Source organism: Chiloscyllium punctatum, chromosome 2 (assembly GCF_047496795.1).
Source record: "Chiloscyllium punctatum isolate Juve2018m chromosome 2, sChiPun1.3, whole genome shotgun sequence".
NCBI lineage: Eukaryota > Metazoa > Chordata > Chondrichthyes > Orectolobiformes > Hemiscylliidae > Chiloscyllium > Chiloscyllium punctatum.
The window spans coordinates 146,862,424-146,889,672 of record NC_092740.1 but is presented as its reverse complement, the minus strand read 5'-3'; the positions used below and the strand labels follow the sequence as shown (position 1 = coordinate 146,889,672).

The window sequence follows — 27,249 nt, the reverse complement described above, 5'->3', positions numbered from 1 at the left end:
ATTATTAAATGATGATGCACCACAACCAAATACATTTGACAAGAATTATATAACCAGCATGTCAAAGTTTAATCAGAGTATTACTACTGGCAGCCATTAGAATAAAATGTTTGTAAACATTAAATTGTTGTTAACTACATCACTCCAAATACCCACAATTACAATAAATTTTAAAAAAGCTACCGATTCTGTGCTGCAAGTAACAAATTATTAGGTTCTCATTTAATTATTTAAATAAAGAAGCATTTTCTGTTCATTACACACCAGAATGTTGATTCAACTGTGTGTAATTGACTATCTTTTGTTCTCTAACTGTACTTTGCAACTGTTGATTCCCAAACATGAATCTTGATTTAATCCACTCATTTGTCTTGCTGTTCAATCACCTGAGTCTGTGCATTCTCCACCATACCCACACTTCAAATGCTGTTACTCTCCTCTTTCTTAAGATCCAATGCATGCATCCAGAGAGGAAACATACTATGCTAGTAACTGTACTAGACCTTTTTTCAGCTTCATGTTGATGCTTGTGAATTTCGAGAAGCTTGGAGTTACTGGACATGCCTAACCAGTAGCTGATCTAACTTAAATTTTAATTCATGGATGTACATTTTGTGTTTATTACCTAGCCAAGGTAATTAAACTATCCACATCAAGTATCTCAGCTCTTCAAGTTGTTATGATCCAGCTGATGATAATACCAGACAAATCAGACCCAAGGTTGAAACCTGGCCTGATAGACATATGTTTAATTTTTGCAGTTAGTTAACATGGAAGTTATTAACACTGGACATTCAACCTTGTCCATGTTATGTTAAGAAATCAGCAGGCAGAGAGCTGAGTTAAAAGAATGCACGATGCAATTTATTGCATACACGTGAAGTTTTACATTAGACAAGATGGTAAGCTAAGATGTCCCACAATGCCTTACCATTTAAAAAAATACAGAAAGCCAACTGGAACACAAAATACAAATCATATTGTCTTGCTCTCCCCCTTCAAAGGAAATTCCCAGAATATAATCTTAACTACAGAATGAGGGTAGGCTGCCTCATTGCCCTGGCTTAACCTTGGGATTATTCTGCTCCAAAAACATAGTTTTGCCATAACTGAAGGTTAACCTTTGAGGTGGTCTTCTTTCTCAAGGTGTGCAACGACAAACTCCTGGTGCCCCTGAATGGGGAGATGCTATTGTGTGTGTGCACTTGAACAGGTTCAAGACTCAGCACAAACACATGTAGGCGCTACATCCACTATAGTGGATGGAGGAGGCAAGTCAGAAATAGGCAAGTCACAAATGGTGAGGTCATGCGGTTCCATTTTTGATGTCTTGTCAGTGTTTGTATAATCTACCAACAATTGATCAACATGCTGTATCCAGGCAAGATCATCTGTTGTCACAGTTCCTGTCTGAGTGAACACCATAGCAGGAAACCATTTAGGTCAGGAGTATAATGTAAGCCAGCACAGGTCAGTCAACAATAAAAGTCTCAAGAATAACAAAACAAAAATATAATGAAGAAATGCAAATGCTAAAGATCAGAAACCAGGAAAAACAGAAAAGACCAGAGAAACTCAGCTTGTCTGGCAGCATCAGTGGACAGAAAATATAGTTAACATTTCAAATCCAGTGACTCTTCTTCAGAACTGAAAGCAGCTAAACGATCACAGAAGAGTGAGGCGAGAGAAAAAACACAGCTAGGCAGACAAAGGGATTGATGTAAACTAGTGAAGAAGCCACTCAGGTAATAATGGGTGTTCATTGGGTAGAAAATGGGTTCGCTCTGCTGAAAGCAACCTATGTCATGATAGGACTTGAGGTGTAGAAGTGGGCAATAGAGATGGATGGAGATATTCATGCTCTAAAATTATTAAACTTTATAGAGTTCTAATGGCTGTAATGTTGCCAAGCATAAATGATATATTGCTCTTCCAGCTTTTGTTGAGCCTCAATGGAGCACTGTAGCAAACATAAAATTTGAAATGTTGCAAAAAAAACATGATCATGTGTTGGGATGCAGCTGAAAACTCAGGCTCATTTTTACAGACAGAGCATAGGTGTTTCATAAAGCTGCATTTCATCTCCCCAAAAGTTCGACATTTTGCCTTACATGTGTGTGTCTGTTGGCTTGATCCTGTTGTTGCTGTTGAGCTAATTGTTGTGCCTGAGAAGGTTTCAGAAGATCAAAGCAAGTTGGGTTAGAAATGCTGGAGATGCTTTGGTAACAGCATAGGGGTGTGTTTCTTAATGATAGTATCCCTGTGCTTTTGGATAGATGAATCCCCTCTTGATCTCAAAATCTGTTTCACTGTCTGTACAAATCGCCCTGCAAGTCCACTTGTGGAGGGATGGTAAGATGCAGTCAAGAGACCATCTTCATTACCATGAAGACAGGATTGTTGATACTTGATGTCATACGTATGTGCAAGGAGTATTAAGGTAGAGCATTGTCACCATGTCTAGCAGTTAATCATAGTATTGGGAAATTTCTGAATAGCGAAGAGGATTCCTAGTGCCTCTGTTTCAATTTGTGCATAGTCGTTTTCTACTTTCCTCATGGGTGTGTGAGCAAAGGCAATGGGCTTCTCTTCTCCAGAAAGTAATGTGTGATTAAACCCTTCACACACCATATGGAGATAAAAACCAATTAAAAAGTTAAGGAAGAGTTTTGAAATGTGTCAGTGTATCTGAGCATAGTAGTGCTTGTTTAGCCTTATGAAATGCAACATTACAAGCTTAATCCACTTCCAGGTCTTGTCTGGGCAAAGTTATTCATGTAATGGCTTCAGTAGTGTTGCCAACTGTGGGACAAATCTTCCCTAGTAATTCAGGAACCCCAGAAAGTGAGTGGAGTTGGCTAAAATTCTGAGATGCTGGTCCTTCTTCAATAGCGTTAACTTTTGACGGAGCTTAATGGAAGCTAGCTGAATTCATTACATACCCAAGAAATTCTACTGAAGGCAGGAAGAATTCACATTTATTGTTGCAAACATAAAGACCATACTCTTTCAGTCCTTACAGAGGAGTATCCAAGTTCAAGTGGTAATCTTCATTCTTGCCAGCAACATGAATGTCATCAAAATAACAGTGGACCCTACGCAATCCACTTAAGATATGGTCAATAGCCCTCTGAAACAAAGCTGAAGCAGATTTTATGCCAAAAAGCAAATGACAGTATTAATAATGGTCCTTATTGTTGTGATTGTCAACAGTTCATGATCTCCCATCAACATGCATCTGTGAGCTTGACAAAGATCAATCTTGCTGAATTTCTGATGACCTACCAAGCCAGCAAATAGATCATCAGTAAAGTAGAATGGGTTTTGTACAGCACACAACACTGCGCTCATAGAGACATTAATATTCACACAAATTCAAATACAGCCATCCTTCTTCAATGCAGAAACAATTGATGTTGCCTGCAAGTAACAAGGGCCCACATCACTCATGACGAGATGCCTCAGGAATTCTTGAAACTTTGGTCAAACGCATATGGTAGAGTTCTGGCTTCCAGGCATTTTGGTTGGCTGTAGGGTTTTAAATTCAGTTTCATTGAGGTTCCCTTCATACTTCCCGGTTCACCTTCAAATACAGAAATGTATGCTTCTTTAATATAGCTGCCAGACCAGTGCCTCACTTAGGCATCATACACAGCTCAAATTTTCAGTTCTAACAGCGTGGAAAATTTCTATTTACTATCCTGGCTTGGAAGGCCCACAAGCTGGAAAAAGATCTGGTGAATAGTTCCTCTGAAGCTACTCTATTCTCCTCCTAGGAGCAACTATTGCACTTTCTAAACTGAACTCTGGATTACTCTGAACTACAAGCTTAAAAATTCAGTTCTGAAGTCAAAACTAAACTAATTGCCTCAACATGTTTACTTTGCCTTTCATAAACTCAACTATATAAGCATTTTATCCATTAACACCCCCAGGAGTTTTCCCAAGCACTCGGGTACACTCAGCCACATGCTTTCTTGCATGATATATTTTGGTCACTGTTCTAAATTGACTTTGTGACCTTTTTAAAGTAACCTTCATAGATATGACCTAAATCCACCTGCCTCCCGCTTTAAAATGAAAATACATACATATTATACAACTTACATTAAAAAAAAAGGGTTTTTCCTTTGGTACTTAGAACCATCATGTTTGTTTTGCCTCATTTACATTCAGTGCAAAAGATTCAATAAAATGTGGACAGAGTGAAACCGCAATAAAGGCAGAAGAGAACCAAACAACGCCAACTGTCCCACCAGACTATGCTGAAAACAAACTGATTATGTGCAATATGTTTGTAAGTGCTCCTTAATCTAAAAAGATACCTTATCAAATCTTAAATATGCAGTCCTTGCCCCAGTATTATTTCATTTTACATACAAAAACTTTTATACCCAATGAGTGAGATCCCAAATTTAGTGCCAACAGTGAAACAAGGAACTTTGTCATGCCTTAAAGCATTTAGTATTAGATGTAAATAACCCAAAATTAATTTCAATCATCAAAAAGAGACAGTGCCATTGTAACATTTTGGGATTGATTTATATCTGGATACCAAATCTGAAAGAACAGTTTCCAATCTGAAATAATATTCAATTAAGTATTAAGTCACCAATTTCCCAACACATGTATGACTGGTGCATATAGAGCCTACGTCATTCCATGTTTGGTCTCTGACTCAATGAGCCATGTCTGGATTATGTAAGCCAAGTCATTTAGTGTACTTAAGACAAAAATGGATAGGTTCTTAATTAGTAAAAAGATCAAGGGGTACAGAAGAAGGCAGTGCAATGGGGTTGAGAAACGTAGTAGCCCTGATTGTATGGCAGAACCTATTTTTTGCTTCTTGGTCTTAATGATGTTCTGGTTTGGACTAATAAGTGACAAGTAACATTTGCAGCATTCATGCTAAGCAATGACCATCTCTAACAAGAAATATTTAACCACCTACCTTTGACAGTCAACGGATTTCTGAAACTGGAATCCCCACAACTGTATAAGACAGTTGGTCTAAAAGGGTCAACACAGAAACTTTGATATATAAATGACTGTTTCTGGGAAGGGCTGGATGGTTCTATGCTAGTTAGTTCTAATGTCTACAGCCAGATAGCATAGGCCTATTTCTTACGAGAAAATAATTGTGTATTTCCAGATCTTAAATTTAAATTGTGGTTTCAATTCAATTGCTTTAAAGCATGTCAAAACATTGCTTTAACAAAAAAAACGTTGAAACTGACAAGAGGGTGAAACATTATCAAGTGTAGGTGGAAATATGGGTTTGAGGTTACAATCAGATGAGCCATGATCTTGTTGAATGGCAGAGTGAGCTCAAGAGGCTGAATGGCCTACTCCTGCTCCTAATTTGTACATTTATACATTAATACACTTCTTTACTCAGTAGATCCGCTAACAGACTTCAGATCAAATATGATACCTTTGGTGATATAGTTATAAAACAACTGACAAGTATTTTACTTTTAGAATCATATTATACAAAGAGCAAGAATCAAAAATAGTTTCCAGGCAGAACATAGAGTCATTGAGACATATAGCACAGACACAGACCCTTCGGTCCAACTTGTCTATGATGACCAGATATCCTAAATAAATCTAGTCTCACTTGCCTGCATTTGGCCCATATCCCTCTTAAACCCTCCCTATTCAAATACCAATCCATATGCCTTTTAAATGTAATTGTAGCAGCCTTCACAACTTCCTCTGGTGGCACATTCCATACATGCACCACTCTCTGCATGAAAAGCTGTTCTCAACTTCAATGATTTTTATACATTGTAATGAACTACACTGACAAGATTTAGACAACCAGAATAATTAGAGACAATTCTCGTTGACATTTCTGATTCACCTCAGATCTTTTACAATGGAAAAACAATCTCCCGTTGCCATCAAATTTACACCAGGAGACCATCAGAACCCTTCAATAAAAAGTGTAAACATTCGAAACAACCACAAGACAGACTAACACCAAAAGTGTGTTCAAATCTGTTGATGCTAAGAGTGACTTATCTAAAACGTAGAACAAAAACAAACGAAAGCAATGTCCAGTGCCACCACGAAAATGTCACTTTCACAATGAATTAGGGTTGTTGGCCTCAAAGGTAGTGAGTAGATGTTAGTGTCTTTTTTTTCAGAGTGTTGAATTTGATTGGTTTAACAGTTCTTGGTGTAGTAATGGCTCTTTCAAACATAGAGTTTTCTGAGGGTGGCAGAAGTGACTTTGGGGGTTTTACAAAAGGTGAACAAAGAAAAGTTGCTGGAATTGGCAATCTAACTGAAGTTGGAATTGCCCTCCTTCTCTAAGGAAAGGAGAGATAATTACAGCAATAGCTCAGCATTTAAATTCGCTGGAAATGCCATCGGGATCTTTAGAGATGGCTAAAATTCCATTGAAAATGAAGCAGCTTGAGTTAGAGGCAAAAAAAAGGGAAAAAGAAATGAAACTGTTGAATTATGATGAAAAGCAGAGGAAAGAGAATAAGTACAAAAGGCCCTAGCTGAACAAAAAGAAAAAGATAAGAAAGGGAGAGGGTTTGAACTTCAGACATTAGCACTTGGACAGGAAAGTCAACTTAAAAGGATGGAGATGAAGGCTGGACATAAGCTTTGTGAGGAAGAGAGTGAGGATGAGAAAACCCATGGTAGCCAAAGGCCTGGTGGGCATCTGTTTAAATTTATTCAAGCACTGCCTAAATCTGGTGAGAAGGATACAGAAGTCTTTTCATCTCATTTGAAAAGATGGCTAAACAAGTGACCATGTAGGTATTGTTGATTGAAACCAAACTTGAAGATATAGCTAGTGAGGTATTCGCATCACTATCAGAGGAGGTATCTGGGGCATATGAGGTGGTGAAAAAAGCCATTTAAGTGCATATGAGCTTGAGCTATAAGCCTACAGACAACATTTCAGGAATCTAAAGAGGGACTCTGGTCAAACCTACATTGAGTTTGAAAGGATCAAAGTAATTTTGGTAGGTGGATAAAGGCACTGAAAATAGAACAAAGCTATGACATCCTTAGAGACACGATTATGTTGGAGGAGTTCAAAAATTACAGTCCTGAGGTAGTGAGAACTCATGTGGAAAAGTGGTGAGTTAAAAACGGCAAGATTAGCAGTTGAAATGACTTATGAATATGAGTTCATTCATAAATCAAAAATTGGCTTTCAGCATCAATTTCAATCCATGAGGGATAGAAATTGGGGAAAAGAGATATCCTCACTTGGTAAGGAATGATAGATCTCGGTGAAGATCTTAAAGATAACTTACTACAGAATAGGAAGGAAACACTTGAAGGGGAAAGACAAGTTAAAAAGCTCCAGTGTTTTCACTGCAATAAAGTAGGCCACATAAAATCAGTGTTGGTGGGTTGGAAAAAGCAATGGGAAGCCAGATGTAGGAAAACAGCATAAGCCAGTGAATTTTGTTGGAGTGGTAACGGACAGCACAATGGAGGCTAAAAAGCTGCACCAGAATTTAGAACCTGGTCAGAGGTTGGTTAAGGATAAACTGCCTGATCTTCTTAAACCATATACCTGCAAAGGTAAAGTTTGCTCGCACAGGCCAGGAGCAGCATGAAAACAGGTTACAATATTAAGAGATAGAGTATCCTCACACTCTTTGATGTTGAAAGATGAGGAAATATGAAGAACTATTGCAAGAAAAAGTGCTAGTAACGGGAATTCATGGTGAGACAAGAAGTGCTCAGTTGTGTAGAGTGAGGTTAAAGTATCAAGTGAAGAGTGGAGAAGTTGTCTGTAGGAGTACTGGTCAAACTCTCAACTCCAGAAATACAATGTGTCCTTGCTAATGATATAGCTGGCTCACAGGTGGGAGTGCTGCCTACTGTGGTTGAAAAACCAGTGGAAACTCAAGCAACAGGAAACATATCCTGGGATGTTTTCCTGAGTGCGTGGTAATAAGGTCACAAACTCACTAGTTGAAACAGGAGACATCAAAGAATACTGATAAGAAAGTTGAAGTGGAATTAGCAGAGACCCTGGTTGATCAAATGGTTGACAAAGCAGACATCTTTTGCTCAGAGAAATTAACTGAGTTATAGCAGAAAGATATGAGAAACCAAAGGAATTGTATCAAAAGGGATTCACAAAAAAGGTCATGGCGCCAAAACCAGATGGTATCTAACAGGCATGCGTGGTCTATTACAAAGTCAGTGCAGTTACAAAGACTGATGCACATCTGATTCCACGTTTGGAAGACTAGTGTTGAACAGGTGGGATATTTCTAAGTTGGACTTGCTCAGAGGATACTGGCAGGTACCTTTGTCTAAAAGAGCAAAGGTAATTTCAGCTTTCATAACGCCAAATAGACCGTATGAATTTAAAGTCATGCCATTTGGTGTGAAAAATGTGCCAGTCAAATTTCAGAAACTAACCAACTGGATTACCCAGTTTTGCAATATATATTGAGGACCCTATATAGTTAGTAAGTTTTCAAATGACACCAAAATTGGAAATGTAGTGGACAGTGAAGACGGTTACCTCAGATTACAATGGGATCTTATTAGATGGGCCAGTGGGCTGAGGAGTGGCAGATGGAGTTAATTTAGATAAATGTGAGGTGCTGCATTTTTGGAAAGCAAATCTTAGCAGGACATATACACTTAATGGTAACATCCTCGGGAGTGTTGCTGAACAAAGAGACCTTGGAGTGCAGGTTCATTGCTCCTTGAAAGTAGAGATGCAGGTAGATAGGATAGTGGAGAAGGTGTTTGGTATGCTTTCCTTTATTGGTCAGAGTATTGAGTACAGGAGTTGAGAGGTCATGTTGCGGCTGTACAGGACATTGGTTAGGCCACTGTTGGAATATTGTGTGCAATTCTGGTCTCCTTCCTATTGGAAGGATGTTGTGAAATGTGAAAGGGTTCAGGAAAGATTTACAAAAATGTTGCCAGGTTTTGGAGGATTTGAGCTATAGGGAAAAGCTGAATTGGCTGGGGCTGTTTTCCTGGAGCGCCAAGGTTGAGGAGTACCTCAGGAGATTTACAAAATCATGAGGGGCATGGATAGGATAAATAGACCAAGTCTTTTCCCTGGGCTGGGGGAGTCCAGAACTAGAGGGCATAGGCTTAGGGTGAGAGGGGAAAGATATAAAGGGACCTAAGGGGCAACATCTTCATGTAGGGGGTGATGCGTATATGGAATGAGCTGCCAGGGAAGTGATGGAGGCTGGTACAATTACAGCATTTAAAAGGTATCTAGATGGGCATATGAAAAGGAAGGGTTTGGAGGGATATGGGCCAAGTGCTGGCAAATGGGACCAGATTAGGTTGGGAGATCTGGTCAGCATGGACGAGTTGGATCGAAGGGTCTGTTTCTGTGCTGAATCTCTATGACCTGGTGATTTTTAGTCACACATGGAAGGAACATTTGTAAACTTTATCAAAATTCTTCGATTAACTTAAGGAGGCAGACTTGGTGATAAACCCGGCTAAGAGTGAATTTGCCGAAGCACAAGTCACCTTCCTGGGCCATACTATTGGACATGGACAAATGACCCTATAGATGCAAAAGCAAAGGTAATTGGGAAGTTTCCAATACCATTAACAAAAACAGCAGTACTACAGTTCCTTGAATTAAATGGGTTTTATTGGAAATTCATACCAAATTTTAGCAGTGTGTCCACTCATTGAATTACCAAAGAAAGGCAAGAAATTTCAATGGACAGCTGACTGTCAGAAGGCATTTGTGAGGCTGAAAACGGTGTTAACACTGCCCCGGTATTAGCCACAGCTAATTATGCAAAGCCATTCAAGGTGGCTATCTATGCAAGTGACGTGGATGTCGGTACTGTGCTTTTACAAGAAGATTAGATGACAAGAAGATAGAAAGAACCATCAGATATTTCTCCAAGAAACTAAACATTCACCAGCAGAAATATTCAACAGTTGAGAAGGAAGACTTCGAGCTTGGTGTTGGTCAACATTTATGTTACCAGTATTGTAACTGAGACGATCATATACACAGATCCTAACCCATTGAAGTTTATCAAGAAAGTTAAGGACAAACGTTCCAGACTGTTTAGGTGGAGCTTGCTGTTACAGCCATTCAATATGAAAGTTGTGCATGTGGCAGGACGGGAAAAGGTGATTGCCAACACGTTGTTGATACTTTGATGAGAAAGGGAGGCGATTAGTGGCAGAAGTAAATGGACTGAAACAGAATGTAGTAGTGCATGTTTGCATGCTTATTACCGAAGTAATGTCTATGTATGTTGCAAAGTACTAACAGTGTAAGATGAAGGGGTAAGATTAACAGCGTAAGTTTAAAATGAAGCCATCTTTGAATATTGATGGCTCATTATGTTTGTGGGGGGGGGGGGGGGGGAGGGGAAGAGTTGAACAAGGTTTAATCTTCTTTTCCTTCCAGGTGTGACTAAAAGTCACCACGTTATCAATAGATACTGCATAACTGTATAATCCTGAAATGACCTTTTGTTTTAACAAAGTTATTCCATCCTTTCTTTCTACAGAGGGGTTGTTGTAAAGGTTGTTGTTCCAAGATGTCTGGAAATACCTACTTGAAAAAACTTTGTTTTGTTTAAAACTGAGTGGTTGGGCTATCTTCATCACTCCTAGAATATTCACATTACACCTGCTTTGAAAAGTTAGGGTCTGGACTACCTTTTGAAATGTTTTGAGCGGGTCTGGCCTAGTCCATAACAAGCAATAATGCATAACTCTCTTATGTACTGTATGTAAGGGAGCCAGACAGTTCATCTCAGTTTTAGGAGCTCAGTTAAGAGTCAGAAGAAAACACTGTTCTAACTGAACAAAACTTTCACAGGCCAGTGTAAATTTTCTAATTGCAAAGTAGTACCAACCTCATGAGACAAACATGGGGAATAACAGAATAGCAAGAATGCAAGCACAGATTCAGCTCAGTTTTTTATTCATGCGAAACCATTAACCATCAGTTCAGCCTGATATTTAGGATCCCAGCATAATAATTCTGATAGCAGCATTATATTGCACTGCTGTTCTCGCTGATACAGATTTGCCTGACACAGCACAGGCTGGAAAGAGGCTGATAGTGAGCATGACGTTCTTGGGTCAACTTGTGGTTGTCCACGGTTGTCCCATTCTGAAAATTCTTTCATGGATCATTCACTGTTCATAAACATCTATTTTGCAAAATTAAATGTTTGATACTGCGATTACTAAAATGCTAACATAGATCCCAGAAAAGTGGAAGATGATCTTACAATGAGTATATCTACATGTTGTTTTGGCCAAAACTGCAGCATAAAAGACTCGAATATATTTTCTACACCAGTACAATTCTCCAAATTATGAAAGTCAAAAGTAGTAAGACATTCTCTGTTTCTCTTCAGAAACAAACTTTTATACATCATCAACCCCCAGATTTTTGGGAGTAGGGAAACAAGGACATTGCCAATGGCACAACGACTTAACTTTTGAGATGAAGCCTGTGATTGGAGGGCACTTGAACTGACTTTGGTCAGATTTGGTGACTGATGATCCAAAGAGAAATAACTCATTCTCCAAAGCTAGTATAGTACTGAAGTTTACTGTCACACTACATTGTCAGAATGAAAGGCTGAGACAATTTAACCTAATAGTTTAAAATTTAGAGAAGTATAACACTTTCTCAAGTTCACAGTCTGCTTCAATAACACAAAACCCCCATCCATTAAAGCTGGAGCATGGATTAATTGAATTAGAAAGTGTGTACACATAATGGATTTGAAGACACGGTTTCATACTTTTTGTTTTGTAATTTAACATACAGGATGGTTCTACAAGAATAACACAACACCAGCTTCAAATTTCTCTGTAATAGTGCTTGGCAGATATTTCATAAAACCATAAGAAATAGGAGTGGAAGGAAGTCCATTCAGCCCATCGAGTCCATTCCGCCATTCAGTCATGGCTAATGGGCATTTCAATGCCACTTACCTACACTCTCCCTGCAGCCCTTAATTCCTTGCGAGATTAAGAATTTATCAATCTCTGCTTTGAAGACATTTAACATCCCGGCCTCCAATGTGCTCCGTGGTAGTGAATTCCACTGGCCCACCACTCTCTCGCTGAAGAAATGTCTCCTCATTTCTGTTCTAAATTGACCCCCTCCTATTCTAAGGCTGTACGCACGAGTCCTAGTATCTCGCCTGACAGAAACAATTTCCCAGCATCCACCCTTTCTAAGCCATGCATTATCTTCTAAGTTTCTATTAGATCTCCACTCAACCTTCTTAACTCAAACGAATACAATCAGAGGATCCTCAGCTGATCATCGTACGTTAGGCCTACCATTCCAGGGATCATCCATGTGAATCTCCGCTGGACACGCTCCAGTGCCAGTATGTCCTTCCTGAGGTGTGGGGCCCAAAACTGGACACAGTATTCTAAATGGAGCCTAACAAGAGCTTTATAAAGTTTCAGTAGTACATTGTTGCTTTTACATTCCAACCCTCTTCAGATAAATGACAATATTACATTTGCTTTCTAAACCACGGACTCAACCTGCAAGTCAACCTTTAGAGAATCCTGTACTAGCACTCCCAGGTCCCTTTGTACTTTGGCTTGATGAATTTTCTCACCGTTTATAAAATAGTCCATGCCTGTGTACTTCTGTTCCAAAGAGCAAGACCTCACATTTGCTCACATTGAATTTCATCAGCCATTTCTTGGACCATTTTCTTAAACTGTCTAAATCTTTCTGAAGCCTCCCCACCTCCTCATCTGCCTGAGCACCTAACTTCACATCATTGGTGAACTTTGCCAGAATGCCCCAGTCTCTTTGGCCAGATCATTTATATATAAAGTGAACAGCTGCAGCTCTAACACTGAACCCTACAGGGCAGCACTTGTCAACAGCTGCCATTCCGAAAAAGAACCTTTTATCCCAACTCTCTGCCTTTGCCAGACAATGCTTGGAATGTGGGTATCGCTGACTACATCAATATTTATTGTCTCGAGCAGTTAACTGCCTTCTTGAACCACTTCAGTTCATTGGTGTAGGTACATTATAAGTGCTGTTAAGGAAGAAGTTCCAAGAATTTGACCCCGCAATAGTGAAGAACTAGTAATGTAATTCCAAGAGAGGATGGTGTGTGGTCTGGAGGGGATTTTACAGCTGGTAGCACTGCCATGCATCTGCTGCCCACTCTCCTCTGAGGGTGTAGATTTGGAAGGTGTTGTCGAAGGAGCCTTGGTGAGTTACTTCAATAATCCTGTAGATGATACACGTTGCTGTCTCTGTGGGTCAGTGATTGTGAATCTTAAAGAATGTGAATGGGGTGTGAATCAAGCTGGCTGCTTTGTCCTGAATAATGTCATGCTTCAAATGTTACTAGAACTGTACTAATTCAGACATGCGGAAGGTTTTTCATCACAATCCTGACATGTGCCTTGTAAATATCAATACAATATTCTGTTGGAAAGTCCTTGGAGGGCTTCAGAAATGTTCTATTTGACCTCAAATACCCTAGAACTAGTTACTGTTACAAAGTATGTGATTTATAATACATTTATAATATAATTCTTAAGAGCTTAGATTTTAAATGGTGGCCTAAGGGTCTTGTTTATTTTTGTGGTTTTTAAGTAATGAGGTCAGACAGTACCTCCAGACAGTGGGCTAATCCAGTATGCATCAGATAGCAGGAATCACCTTGCGTTCACTGGAAATTGTTGACACAAAGGTAGTTTTTCGATAGGTGGAGTAAACTTTGAAGGCCATTAACTTGTTTTTGATTCAAAATAATCAAGGGTCAATTTTAATTTTAAAACTCCATAGACTTTGTTTAACTGAAGTTTTAAAATTTTTTTGTAAAACTGTCTTCCCTAGTTGGATAATTTTTCTTTGGTTTTGTCTCTTATGGAATGGACTTCTGTTGTTAAAAGAATCTCTTACAGCCCCTTATGAGTATTATTCAACGAATGACCAAATTTTGAACCCCACAACTCCAACCACAACAAGAATAAAGTCCCCAGTCCTCACCTTCTACCCAAATAATACAGCGCAATATCCACCACCTACCAATCAGACTCCCACCACCAGAAATATATTTTCCTCCCCACCCCTATCTGCATTCCGGAGAGACCATTCCCCCCCGTGACACCCTTGTTAGGTCAACGTCCTGCACCAACCCACCCTCCACACTGGGAACCTTCCCTTGCCACCACAAGAGGTGTAAACCTGCGCCCTCACCTTTGTTCAAGGCTCCAAAGGACCTTTTCACATCTGGCAGAGATTTTCCTGCACATTCAAACAACATCTCATCTACCGTGTCCGTTGCTCTCGATGTGGTCCCTGCATTGGGTAGACAGGACGCTATCTCACAGGACGTTTCAGGGAATGTCTCTGGGACACACGCACCAAACAACCCAACACCCTGTGGCAGAACACTTCAACTCTCCCTCCCAATCTGCCAAGGACATGCAAATCCTACCTCCTCCAACACCAAATCCAACACACCCGACGCTGAAAGAAGAATGCCTCATCCTCTGCCTTGGGACCCTCCAGTCAAAAGGCATCAACATCGATTTCACCAGTTTCCTCATCTCCCCTCCCCCACCTCATCCCAGATCCAACCCTCCAACACAGTACCACTCTCGAACTGACTTACCTGTCCATCTTCTTTCCTACTGATCTGCTCCCCCTTCCCCTCCGACCTTTCACTATCGTCCCCCACCTGCATCTCCCGATTGCATTCCCAGCTACATTCCCCCCACCTCCACCCCACCTTCCTATTTATCTCTCAGCTCCCTTCTTCCACCCCTCCCCTAATCCTGATGAAAGGCTTATGCCAGAATCATGGACTCTATTGCTCCTCAGATGCTGCCTGACCTGCTGTGCTTTTCCAGGACCACACAGACTCCTCAACTCTATCATCCTAGAAGGTACTCATCCACAGAGCTAAAGCAAACCCAATGCTCTCAAAATGAATATACCGTAACAAAAAGAGGGAATACGTTTATGTTAGCCATGTAATATTATCATCAATAAAAGTCAGTTAACTCCAGTTGACTGGACAGCTAGTTTGCAATGCAGAGTCATGCCAACAGCCAGTTTTATTCTCATACCGGCTGAGGTTATCATGAAGGACTCTCCTTCTCAACCTCATCACTCACCTGAGGTATGATAACTCTCAGGTTAAACTCATTGATTATCTCCCTAATGAGGGGCCTTTGGGACTATGACAGATTTACTTCTTAAATCAATAAAAGTGAAGCTTACCGTAAGTTTCAAGCAGAGTATAGTCAGACTCACAAATGGCACAATTACATCTAATTATTTTATTAAGTTAGATGATGCAGCTGTCGCCTACTAAAACTTCATTTATTGGCCATTTGTAATTGCCCCCAAGAAGGGCAAAAGACAAGCAGATAAAATAAAATTCCGATAAAATTTCTTAGTTTCAGATATAATTAATGTATCACTTTCTAAAATAGCTCACAAAATTTCTGAAACAGAAAAAATTTGAAAAGTAAATCATAGTATATCACACAAATCAGCGACAGAATTATCAGAAAAGGAGGAGTGAAACATGCAGTTTTCACATGTCCAATATTTTCCAGAGAAATTACAACACTAAAACAAGTCACTTAACCAAACCACGAAACAAACAAGAGTTTAATTCTACATCACCACCCTAATTCCTTAACTTGCTCCCTTTACCTTCAGAGTTGAGTATGTGTTGCTGGAAAGGCACAACAGGTCAGGAGCATCCAAGGAGCAGGAAAATCGACGTTTCAGTTTTCCTGATCCTCGGATGCTGCCTGACCTGCTGTGCTTTTCCAGCAACACACCCTCAATTCTGATCTCCAGCATCTGCAGACCTCACTGTCTCCCTTTACCTTCAACCTGTTGCTAGTGTGGTCTCTGCTACAATCGTTAAAGTAATCTACAGTTCCATGACATTATGTCAAGAAAAAGCGGATTGTCCTAATTCTCTTATATCTAAGACTAAAGCCGCTCGCCCTCATTTTAGATTTACAAATCAAGTATCCTTTTATCACTTTAAATATTAAAATTACCCCTTGATCTCTTATGGTAGCATCATAGTGAATGTACACTGCACCTCTTCAATTGTTTTAACCACCTTTCAATAATGTAAAGTCCAAAAATGCCGTTCTATGACTGTGGTCTCATGAAAGTTTTAAGCAGACTCATATTTTGACTAATATAAAACCCACTGGAGGTACCACTTTTAAAGATCTGTGAATTTGATCCCCCAACTCTCTTCCGACTCTTCTACATTACCATCATTCCCCCAAAGCATTTATATATTTTTTTCAAAGAAGGTAGAACATTTCACATTTTTGAAATGGAACTTCATCTACCACAAATTTGCCCATTCTACTGTCATTAGTTTCCCTTGCAGATTTCATTCAACCTCAGAATGATTGTAGCTCTTATTTTCAGTACTGCCTGCAAATTTAGGCATCACCTCTGCAAGGTCTAATCCAAATCAATTGATATCCAAAATGAATTTTTAAAAATCCAGCTTAAAATACAAATGGCACAATTTCTGAACTCTCTGAAAGAAGTGCCTTGTATTTCTACTCTCTGATTCCTCCTAGTTTTAAATTCAAATTCCAAATATCCTCCCTTCTATCTTCACAAACAGTCTACAATGTAAAGCAATTGTAAAATAAGTTCATTAATTAATAGTTAAAAGACATACGGCCAAACCAAGTCTTTTATCAAATCAATTTTACTACTAAAAATGAATTTCTTCCCTGTGCAACCATTGCAAGCACAACCTTTTTTTTGCATTAGAATAATTTATGAAGTCTCTTCAATTTATTCTGTTAGCCTTTTATGCATGTCAGAAGTACAGATAATATGAAATATATTTAACAAATTCATAGTACTTATATTTTCAGCACCAGCCAGACTTTTAAAAGATGTGATCATCTTGATTGCATGAAAATGAAGGTGATTAATATTTGTAAATGACATTGCATACTTTTTAACAACATGAAATGAAAAAATATTTAAGGGAATTTAAGTTCTACTTAATCCTGTTACTAACTAGTATTACTGAGTTATGAGAGTATTCTAAATACTTATTTTAGCTATTAGCATAATAAAAAGCAACAACATGCAAAAAACGTTTTTTTCCCCAACAATCCATTTCATTTCACAACTCAGCAAATTATAGATAATAAATATAGCAATTACTTAATGTATCAGAAACAGAGGCAACTTCCAAGCAAAACAAAAATGTGACAGTCCTACTTTGGTACAGAATGTAAGGGCTTCATTAAAATAATCATCTGACATCATGCATAATTCTTCATGTCTCAGGGCAAGATATATTCAAGAAAGAGATAATTCAAAAGTAGCACTCCACTATAAAACATGCATTCTACTAGATATTCAAAATCAGGCCACTTACAAAACTATAAATACAAGTTAGAAAATAACTTTACAAGTCGATATTAACTGAAGTTTCTAGCCATGGGAATCAAATACGAATGCAGACTTATTAACATGATTTGATGCACTATTCTTATTCATATTCATACACCAATCTTGTTGCGATGATGATACCAGCAAGTAAAGCGATTACACTTTTTGCAACTTTGCATTTTAAGAAAGGATAGATTTTGCTGGATATGTGATGGACAGCAAATAAAAGTGTATTGATAAAATACAAATTACCATTGTTTTGAGATATTTTGAAGCACTGTTTGCTTCACTTCTTCTCAAAAATTCTTTTCAAGTTGTCAAAGATTCCATGACAAAGTTTCAACATTCTATCCTTTAACTACATGAAGAGTACTCATATATGCACTTATTTATTTCAAAGCCACAAACCTTTCTTCAATAACTTCAAAGTTTAAGGAGTTTGATTATCAAAAGGAGTATAATATACATCAGAAAATGATTTAATTGGAAGCATTAGCTTTTGGAACGCTGTTCCTTCATATAGGTTGGACTATAACCTGGTGTTGTGAGATTTTTAACTATGTACACCCCAGTCCAACACCAGCATCTCCAAATCATCAAAAAATGAAGTTACATATTTCTTGAAGTAACACATCTTGGAACCTCAAGAAGTTTTTCAGGGTGAAGACTCAGGCAAGAGTGTAAACAAATTGTTTGGCAATCAATTGCTGCTTTAGAGACAGAAGCTACAGCCAACACAAATCCTTCAATTATACTCTATACTGAAAGTACAAATGTAGTGATTGGGTAAGCATGTGCTTGTTGGAGATTTAAAACAATTTTGATATTAGTTGCCCCAAAGAGCTTTGGTAAGACACTTACGGAAGTTAAATATTCTAGCAGTCTCCAACATATCACTTACATTTTTACAATGCATACCCAAGGGAATCAGAGGCAAAAACTGTGATACATTACCAAGAAATGTGACAGACAGAAAACATTAAAATAATTGTCCAAAATAATGCATAATTCTTTATTTCTGTAATGGCAAAATATAATCAAGAGTGCCAATTCAAAAGCAGGACTCATCATAATAAAACATATCTACATTTTACTAGATATTCAGAATCAGACCACTTTCAAAACTACAAACTAGAAAATAATTTCGCAGTATAAGTCTGACAACTCAACAGATTTATATTACATTTGCTCACTCTTAGCAGGGGGATTAAGCTGCTTATTTTAAAATGGATAATTGCCTCCACTACAATAAGGTGGTGATATCCTGAGCTTGTTAAGAAGAAATTATCCAATAGCAAGACCATAGATATAGGAGCAGAATTAGGCCATTCGGATCATCAAATCTGCTCCACTATTCAATCACAGCTGATAGGTTTCTCAACCTCATTGTCTTACCTTCACCTGATACCAAACAAGTATGTCTCTCTCTTTCAGTCTTAAAAGCACTCAATGACTTGGCCTCACAGCCCTGAGGCAACAAGTTCCACAGATTAACCATCCTCTGGCTGAAGAAATTTCTCATCTCCATTCTAAAAGGTCAACCCTGTACTCTTGAGACTTTGGGTCCTAGTCTCTCCTAATAGGGGAAACAGCTCTGCCACATCCACTTTACCCTCTCAGTATTCTGCAGGTTTCAGTCCGATCACCTTTCATCCTTCTAAACTCCATTGAGTAAAGACCCAGAGTCCTCAACTGCTCCTCATATGAAGAGCCCTTCATCCCAGAGATCATTTTTCCAACCTCTTCTGGACCCTGTCCAATGCCAGCACATGCTCCCAAAACTGCTCACAATATTCTAAATAGTCCGACCACAGCCTTATACAGCTTCAGCAGTACATTTCTGCTCTTGTATACTAGCCCTCTTGAAATGAATGCTAATATTACATTGGACTTCTATCAGCCAACTGAAGCTGCATGTTAACCTGAACAGAATCCTGAACTAGGACTCCAAAGTCTCTTTGCGCTTTGGATTTCTAAAGCCTTTCCCTATTTAAAAAATAGTCTACGTACCTCTATTCTGCCTATCAAAGTGCATAACCTCACACTTTTCCACATAGGATTTCATCTGTCACTCCACTGCCCACTCTCGTTGCCTGTCCAAGTCATGGAGTCATACAACATGGAAACAGACCCTTTAGTCCAACCAGTCCATGCCGAATGTTATCCCAAACTATATTTGTCCCACCTGTCTGCTCCTGGCCTGTATCCCTCCAACCTTTCCTGTTCACTTATCTATCAAAATGTTTTTTTAAACGTTGCAATTGCACCTACACCCACCACTTCTTCAGGAAGTTCATTCCACAAGCGAACACTTTGTCAAAAGTTTGCCTCCCATGTATTTTTTAAATCTCTCTCCTCTCACCTTAAAAATGTGCCCCCAGTCTTGAAATTCCCCATTCTAGGGAAAAGACAACTACCATTAACTCTATGTCTGCAGCCTCCTGCCTCATTAACACTATCTGTCTCTCTCCACCTACTTTTCTGATATTTGCAAACTTAGCAACAATGCCCTCAGTTCCTTCGTCAAGATCATTAATGTATAACATGGATAGTTGTGATCCCAACACTGGCCCCTACGGAACTTCACTAGTCACTGGCTACCATCCTGAAAAAGATCCCTTTATCCCTACACTCTGTATCTGCCAGTCAGCCAATCTTCTATTCATGTCAGTACCTTGCCCCTAATACCATGGGCTTATCTTATTTAGCAGCCTCCTGTGTTGCACCTTGTCGAAGGCCTTCTAGAAATCCACGGGCTCTCCTTTAACTTGTTACCCTCTTAAAGATTTCTAACAGATTTGTTCGGCATTACTTCCCCTTGAGAAAGCAACACCGTCTCTGCCATACTTTGCCAAGTACTTCCAAATACTGCACAATCACATCCTTAATAATGGACTCTAAAATCTTAACAACCAAAGCCAGGCTAACTGGTTCATAGTTTCCTGTCTTCTGCCTCCCTTCCTTTTTGAACAGGGCTGTTACATTAGCCATTTTCCATTTCATTTACACCCTCCCCGATCCCAGTAGTTCTTGAAAGCTCACCACCAACGCTTCTATCTCCTCATATCTCCCTCAGAACTCTGGGGTGTAATCCATCTCTTCTGGGTGATTTATTCACCTTCAAACCTTGCAGCTTCTCTCGCACTTTCTCCTCAGTGTTAGCCACTACATTTACTTTTTCCACCAACATCTCTAAGTTCTGGTATGCTGCTGGTGTCTTCTAGTGTGAAAATTGATACAAAGAACCATAGCTATTTGTGTCTGTACATATTTTCATCATTATGGTGATGCACTATTAAGTCTGTTGCCCTTCTACAGATGCTGTAGTCAAGAGCTCTTTTGCACTTGCATTTTGGAGCACTTCTCAACTTGCATCATTGAACAGATGAGCATAGTTTCAGGAAATACCCTAAATTCTAGATTCCCATGAAATCAGAAATACCTCATGAAAATGAGGCCATATCCTACCAAATAGGTGATATGGTAATTTATTTAGCATGATTTAGGAAATTGCATTACATAAACGTTATTTGGAACACGCTCTCCTTGAACAGTTCTTTCTCCTTTCCAATTCAAAAGTAATTCATAGGTGAATTTTCCTTGATCAAGTTCTGAACACATGCAACAACTGTGCCTAAAAGTATCCAAACTAGGCCACTGATAAATCCACACAAATTCTTTGTTTCACAAGATAGGTATATTCTCTTCTGGTACAAATTATTAACTTATCCAAATGTTAATCGCTTCGGGTGAAGATCAGAAAAACTTGAAGATCCCAAACGGAATATGAAAGTACTTAAACTTAATCAATTAAAACTATGTTGGTAAGCTTCCTAGTCCTTATGCAAAAGTAATTTACAAGCTTTTAGGATCAAGAGATGCCAGTCCTTGAATCTCTACTAATGCGTCAAAAAATATTTTGCAGAATTCTGTGACAATATGCCAGAAGTTTGTATTACCTCTCAAGTGGCACAGTGAGCAACATAATTTAAAAAGGAGACAGTGAGGTCTGCAGCTGCTAGAGATCAGAGTTGAGAGTGTGTTGCTGGAAAAGCACAGCAGGTCAGGCAGCATCCGAGGAGCAGGAAAATCAAAGTTTCGGGCCGGAGCCCTTCATCAGGAATGAGGCTGGGAGCCTGGGGGGTTGGAGAGATAAATCTCTCCACCCCCGAGGCTCCCAGCCTCATTCCTGATGAAGGGCTCCAGCCCGAAATTTCAATTTTTCTGCTCCTCTGATGCTGCCTGACTTGCTGTGCTTTTCCAGCAACACACTCCCAACATAATTTAAAACACAAGAGCTTATGGGGTTGGGATAAAACATTATATGACTCGAGGATCGATTAAAGACCACCAACAAAGTAAGCAAAACACAACTTTGAGGCTCTGAAGAGGAGTCACTGGATTTGAAACTTTAATTCTGCATTCACTCCACAGATACTGCCAGATCTGCTGAGTTTCTCCAATTATTTCTGATTTTGTTTCATAATTTTCAGTGTGGCAGCTTGTTCTTGTGAAGTATGCAAGTGCTAAGCCCTCAGCGACTGACAATTTATATTCTTGGTACAGTTGAGGGAATGACTGCAACGTATCTAGATTTGCTGACCACACAAAGCTAGGTGGAAAGTAAGCTACAAAAAGATCAGCAGAAGGATAAAGAAAAGTAAATGAGTAAGAAGATGTCAGATGAGTATAACATGTAGACCTTTGATAGTGATAAAAATGATAAGGCAATGTATATTTTCACTACTTTAAAAATATGAAATCTTGAAATTGAGGGCTCCTTGTACAAGAAACACAATTTTACCATACAGTTGGGATATAGCAAACATTCGAGGAAAGTGCTCTATTGACCTTTATTGCAGAGAGGTCAGAGTACGAGAGAGTATGGAAGTCTTGCTACAATTCGACAGTGCCTTAATGAGGTTACACTTCAGTATCATGGACAGTTTTCGTCTCTACTCAAGGAAGGATTTGTTTGCGTTTTGACTGTCGCACAAAGGTTCATTATACTAATTGGATGAAATGGTTGTCCCTTGAGAACAGATCCAGTAAATTGGGCTTTTTCATTCTGGAGTTTAGAAGAATGAAAACTGAATGCATTGAAATATACAAAAAATTCTGCAAGACCTTTAGTGAGACAATTCTCCAGCAGGGATACAAAGAAGCACAGGATAGAGGACAGCCATTTCAAACTGAAAAAAGCAATATGAGAGAAAAATCAGGGGTTTTGAATTTTTGGAATTCTCAGGCCCAGAGAGCTGTTGATGGTCAGTCATTAGATATATTTCAAGGCTGAGAGGAGTAGAGATTTAAGCTCCAAGGATACCAAAGAATATGGCACAGTGAAGGAAAAAAATGAGTTGAGTTGGATCAGCCATAATTTTATCAAATGGTGAACTTGGTGTGAGGCTTGTTGTTTCAATTTCTTAAATAGTAGACCACACGATCCCTCCAGCCTGCTCCAAATTCTTGGTTAATTTTCGGCCTCAAATTCATTTATAAACAGCTTTCCATTTCCCTTGATTCCCTGAGAAATCAAAAATTTGTCTTAAACAGGAAGTAAAATGCTTTTGCAATCTGCTAATGATCATAATGAAGGTGCATTACAGACCACAAAAAGAATCTGTGTGCAGATGCAAGTGTATTGAATAAGTGCCATTCTTTTACCATTGAAGTCCTGGCACGTCTTCATCTAAAGTTCAGGCATTAATTTTACCTATAAAAAGAGAATGATCATTCATTTAAATGTTTAGTAATCTGGATAGTGGGAGCCAGCAATGTACATATCTAGAATTCAGTTGGATTTTCTTCAGTCCCATTAGAGCCTTAAAGGTCTCAGTCAAAACAAAAAAAAAGCACAATATTTCTGGGCCGATTAAGTTCTGTGATTGTAATACTAAATGTTTACAAATAAGCAAAGTTGTATGCTTCCCTACATTATTCATAAATCAAGTGCCAAGTTCAGAAACCTGTCCTCTTCGCCCTCTCAAATTTTAACCGCTCAAACTACAAAATACCTATAAACTTAAAAGGATTGCGACTGTGTGAAGCTATGCAGCCAGAGCAGAAAGAAAGAATTTTGAGGGTAAGGTTTGGATTTACAAAGTTAAAAATCACACAACACCAAGTTATAGTCCAACAGATTTAACTGGAAGCACACGAGCTTTCGGTGTGTCGCTTGTTCATCAGGTGGAAGTGGAGGGCTCAATCCTAACACACAGAATTTATGGCAAAAATTTACAGTGTGATGTAACTGAAATTATACATTGAAAAGTTGATAGTCTGTTAAGACTTTCATCTGTTAGAATACCGTGATAGTTTCACTTCTTTCATGTGTAAATCACAAAACCTTTTTTTATTAAAAAGTTGCATTCTCGGGTTAGCTGTTAACAATGGTGATAGATAGACAATATGTTGATAGTGTTGGCCCCCTATGTTCTCTGTCTGTGCCATGATATTGAGATTGATTCTAATCTTAAAACTGAGATAACGGAGTTTTACATGAATTCATGCAGTTTTTGAGCAGTGGCCGAGCAGAGGCTGATAGCTAAGTTCGGTACTCATAGGGAGGGCCTCAACCGGGACCTTGGGTTCATGTCACATTACAGGTGACCACCATTGCACTACACACACACACACTCTCACATGCACCCCCTCACAGACTTATGACACACTGCACTCACTACACACACACTTTCTCACACTCACAACCCCCAACCCAGACAGACAAAGACCGGGAGAAAGTGAGGAATGCAGAGGCTGGAGATCAGAGCTTAAAAATGTGTTGCTGAAAAAGCGCAGCGGGCCAGGCAGTATCAAAGAATAGGAGAATCGACGTTTCGACATTTCCTGAAGAAGGGCTAATGCCCAAAACGTCGATTCTCCTGTTCCTTTGATGCTGCCTGACCTGCTGCGCTTTTCCAGCAACACATTTTTAAGCTAAAGACAGTCAAAGACCCACATGCACACATATTTTGTGGGGTGAATTTGTACTTGCAGGGTTACATCTTACTTTGCTCAAAAACTGCATGCATTCATGTAGAACTCCGTTATCTCACTTTTTAGATTAGAATCAATCTAAACATCAGGTCATAGGCAGAGAACACAGGGGGCCAACACCTTCAACATATTGTCTAGTTATCACCATTGTTAACAGCTAACCCAAGAATGCAACTTTTAAAAAAAAGTTTTGTGATTTACACATGAAAGAAGTGAAACTATCACTGTATTCTAACAGATGAAAGGCTTAACAATCAATTTTTCAATGTATAATTTCAGTTACATCACACTGTAAATTTTTGCTATAAATTTTGTGTTAGGATTGAGCCCTCCACTACCACCTGATGAAGGAGCGTCGCTCCGAAAGCTCGTGTGCTTCCAATTAAACCTGTTGGACCATAACCTGGTGTTGTATGATTTTTTTAAATTTTGTACACCCCAGTACAACACCGGCATCTCCAAATAAAGATTTGGATTGTAATCGAAATTGAATGCGCCAGAGGAGACAAAGAGGAAACTCGTCGGCAGCTGATTGTATTCACACCACCCCAACTTCACGGGCTCCAATAATAAAAAGGAGACAAGCAGAAATAGCACAGCAAGCCACGCAGAGAGGAGAGAAGAAAACACCCAGTGCAGAAGGGACGGGAGACGAGACAACGGTCACTCTCCCACAGAGAACACGTGAGGTTCATCCGGGACACAGCGTACAGAAGGCACAGGATCTCTGTCCCCACCCCCACCCAGTGATGAGGTCACTGACAGGCTCGAGCCCGTCGCCGAGTGTATTGATGTGCGCGCGACCCCCGACCCCAACATTCCAGGTGGAGCCGTTAGCAACTTTTTTTAAACCCTCCCCCCCCAAAAAAATTTAAAAACACGAACGCAAACAGATTTCGCCTCGCCGCTCGAGTGACGCGCTTTAAACAATAAACGATCGGAGCAAACCCTCCGTGAACTCATTGTGCGAGAGTTTTACTTCCTCTACCCCTCCCCCAAATATATTTTCCAGAGAGGAGCGGAAAGCTGGGGTCCGCTTGGAAGAGTAAACTCTTTGTTTTATTTTTAATATATGTGAAGCTACTGGGAACAGACATCCGATTCCGTTAGCAGTCGGCAATAATGCGGCGACCGAAACAAGGGAGGGCATGCGAGAGGGTGAGTGAGTGGAGTGGATTTGATTCTCATTCAGTTCGCGGTTTGCGTACCTATTGTGTACAAGTTAGTAGCGTTGAGGTCCGCTCCCCTTTCCTCATCCTGAGCTCCTACATCCTACTCGGGCCCGGGGTTCGCTCCAACCTTCCGAGGACCCATACCCCCCCATTCCAAACACCCACTTCCCCCTCCCATACGTCACGTAATGGTTTCGCCCACCCAGGACAGCCAAAGGTAAAAGGCAAGCCGGAAGAAGCTTACCTGTCCCCACCTCAGAGGGAGGGAAGGGAAGGCAAGGCAAGGCAAGGGGGAGGGCTGGCGATGGGCAAACAAATGGTAGTATTTGTTATAACGCCTTTCTGCCGAAATATCAGGGCCAGTTAAGTTTCCTTAGTAGGAATGTAAATAGTTTCATGTTTAGAAAATGCCTCGAAATTGAAGCTCTATTGCGTAATGTCAAAATTCCACTGTATTTTCTACAAAGTCTGTCCAGAATTGTTTTGTATTTACTTATGGATAATTTATAACGAAAGTAGGGTTTTGAAAATATAAATAAGATAATCCCCAGACTATTAATGCTGGGGTACAGTAATTTTTTTTAAAATGTGGCTGCTGAACAAAAACAAATTGCTGAAGAAACTCTGAGAAGGGTCACTGGACTCCAATCGTTAACTCTGCTTTCTCTGCACGGAGGCTGCCAGACTTACTGAGTTTCTCCAGCAATTTCTGTTTTTCTATTAGTTATGGGGACCTGGGTTCGAACAGTGCCTTCGAAGACTATGGAAATTGAATTCAATAAAAATCTTTAACAGTAATGATGCCAAACTCATCCATACCAACCACATTTCCTAAATTGAACTAGTCCCATTTGTCTGCATTAGTTAGTTCCATAGGCAACATCTTCCTTTTAAAGTTTGTGTCCAATTTCTTTTTGAAAGTTACCATCGAATCAGCTTCCATCACACTCTAGACAATTCATTCTAGACTGTAACTCATTGCAAACAGTTTCCCTCTGGTACTTCTGCCAGTTATTTAATATCTGTCCCCTTTGGTTGGAAATTCATTGCTTGTAGTATGTTTGTACTTACTTTCTGAATCAGAATTTTGAACGTATATTGAATTGTTTTTAACTCTTCCTGTACCAAGAACAGTAATCCCAGATTCTGTAATTTCTCAGCAAAACTGGAGTACCTCGTTACTGATGTTAACCTTCACTTTCAAGGCCTTAACATCAACATTTTAACACCTCCAAATTCAGTTGTCATTCAGGCAAAACTTCGACCAGAAACACCATGTGGTTTATGACTGAAGCCGTAACTTTTGTATTTAAATCCTTGATCCAACTATTGTCTATACAAAAGGAGTTCTGATGGATTAATCTTCCCTTCACACAAATTATTGGGAAAGATCATACATGCAGCAAGCTGTTTCATACATGAGATGTATGAAATAATGAGAGACACAAGATGTGTTAGAAACTTTTCCCTTGATGGAGAGAACAATGAGAGGGGTCATAATTTAAGGTAGGGGACAAGAGATTTAGAAGGAATGTGAGGAAATTTTCTTTTCCACCCAGTGGTGAGAATCAAACTCTGTCTGTAGGAGTGGAAGAGGCAGAAATCTTCATTATTTATGAAGTATTTAGATATAAATTTTGTGATGCCAACGCATTCAAA

General features: G+C 39.4%; 1 protein-coding gene and 1 long non-coding RNA gene across 10 annotated transcripts in view; one reads left to right on the top strand and one right to left on the bottom strand.

Annotated features, from left to right (window-relative positions):
* Nucleotides 1-27,249, bottom strand: part of LOC140491490 (E3 ubiquitin-protein ligase RNF38) — a 399,192-nt gene that overhangs the window by 90,046 nt on the left and 281,897 nt on the right. The window contains exon 1 of one of the 7 annotated variants that reach the window (XM_072589794.1): nt 25,627-25,734. The exons of the other annotated variants lie outside the window; for them this stretch is intronic. The gene's annotated coding sequence lies outside the window, so the exon portion shown is untranslated. Of the gene's footprint in view, nt 1-25,626; nt 25,735-27,249 lie in introns of those variants that run through there. 7 annotated transcript variants of the gene reach the window in all.
* The window catches only part of LOC140491521 (uncharacterized), a 36,452-nt gene continuing 34,311 nt past the window's right edge, over nt 25,109-27,249 (top strand). For 2 of the 3 annotated variants that reach the window (XR_011963326.1, XR_011963328.1), the window contains exon 1: nt 25,250-25,576. This is a non-coding gene — a long non-coding RNA (uncharacterized lncRNA). The other variant, XR_011963327.1, reaches the window with a different exon arrangement.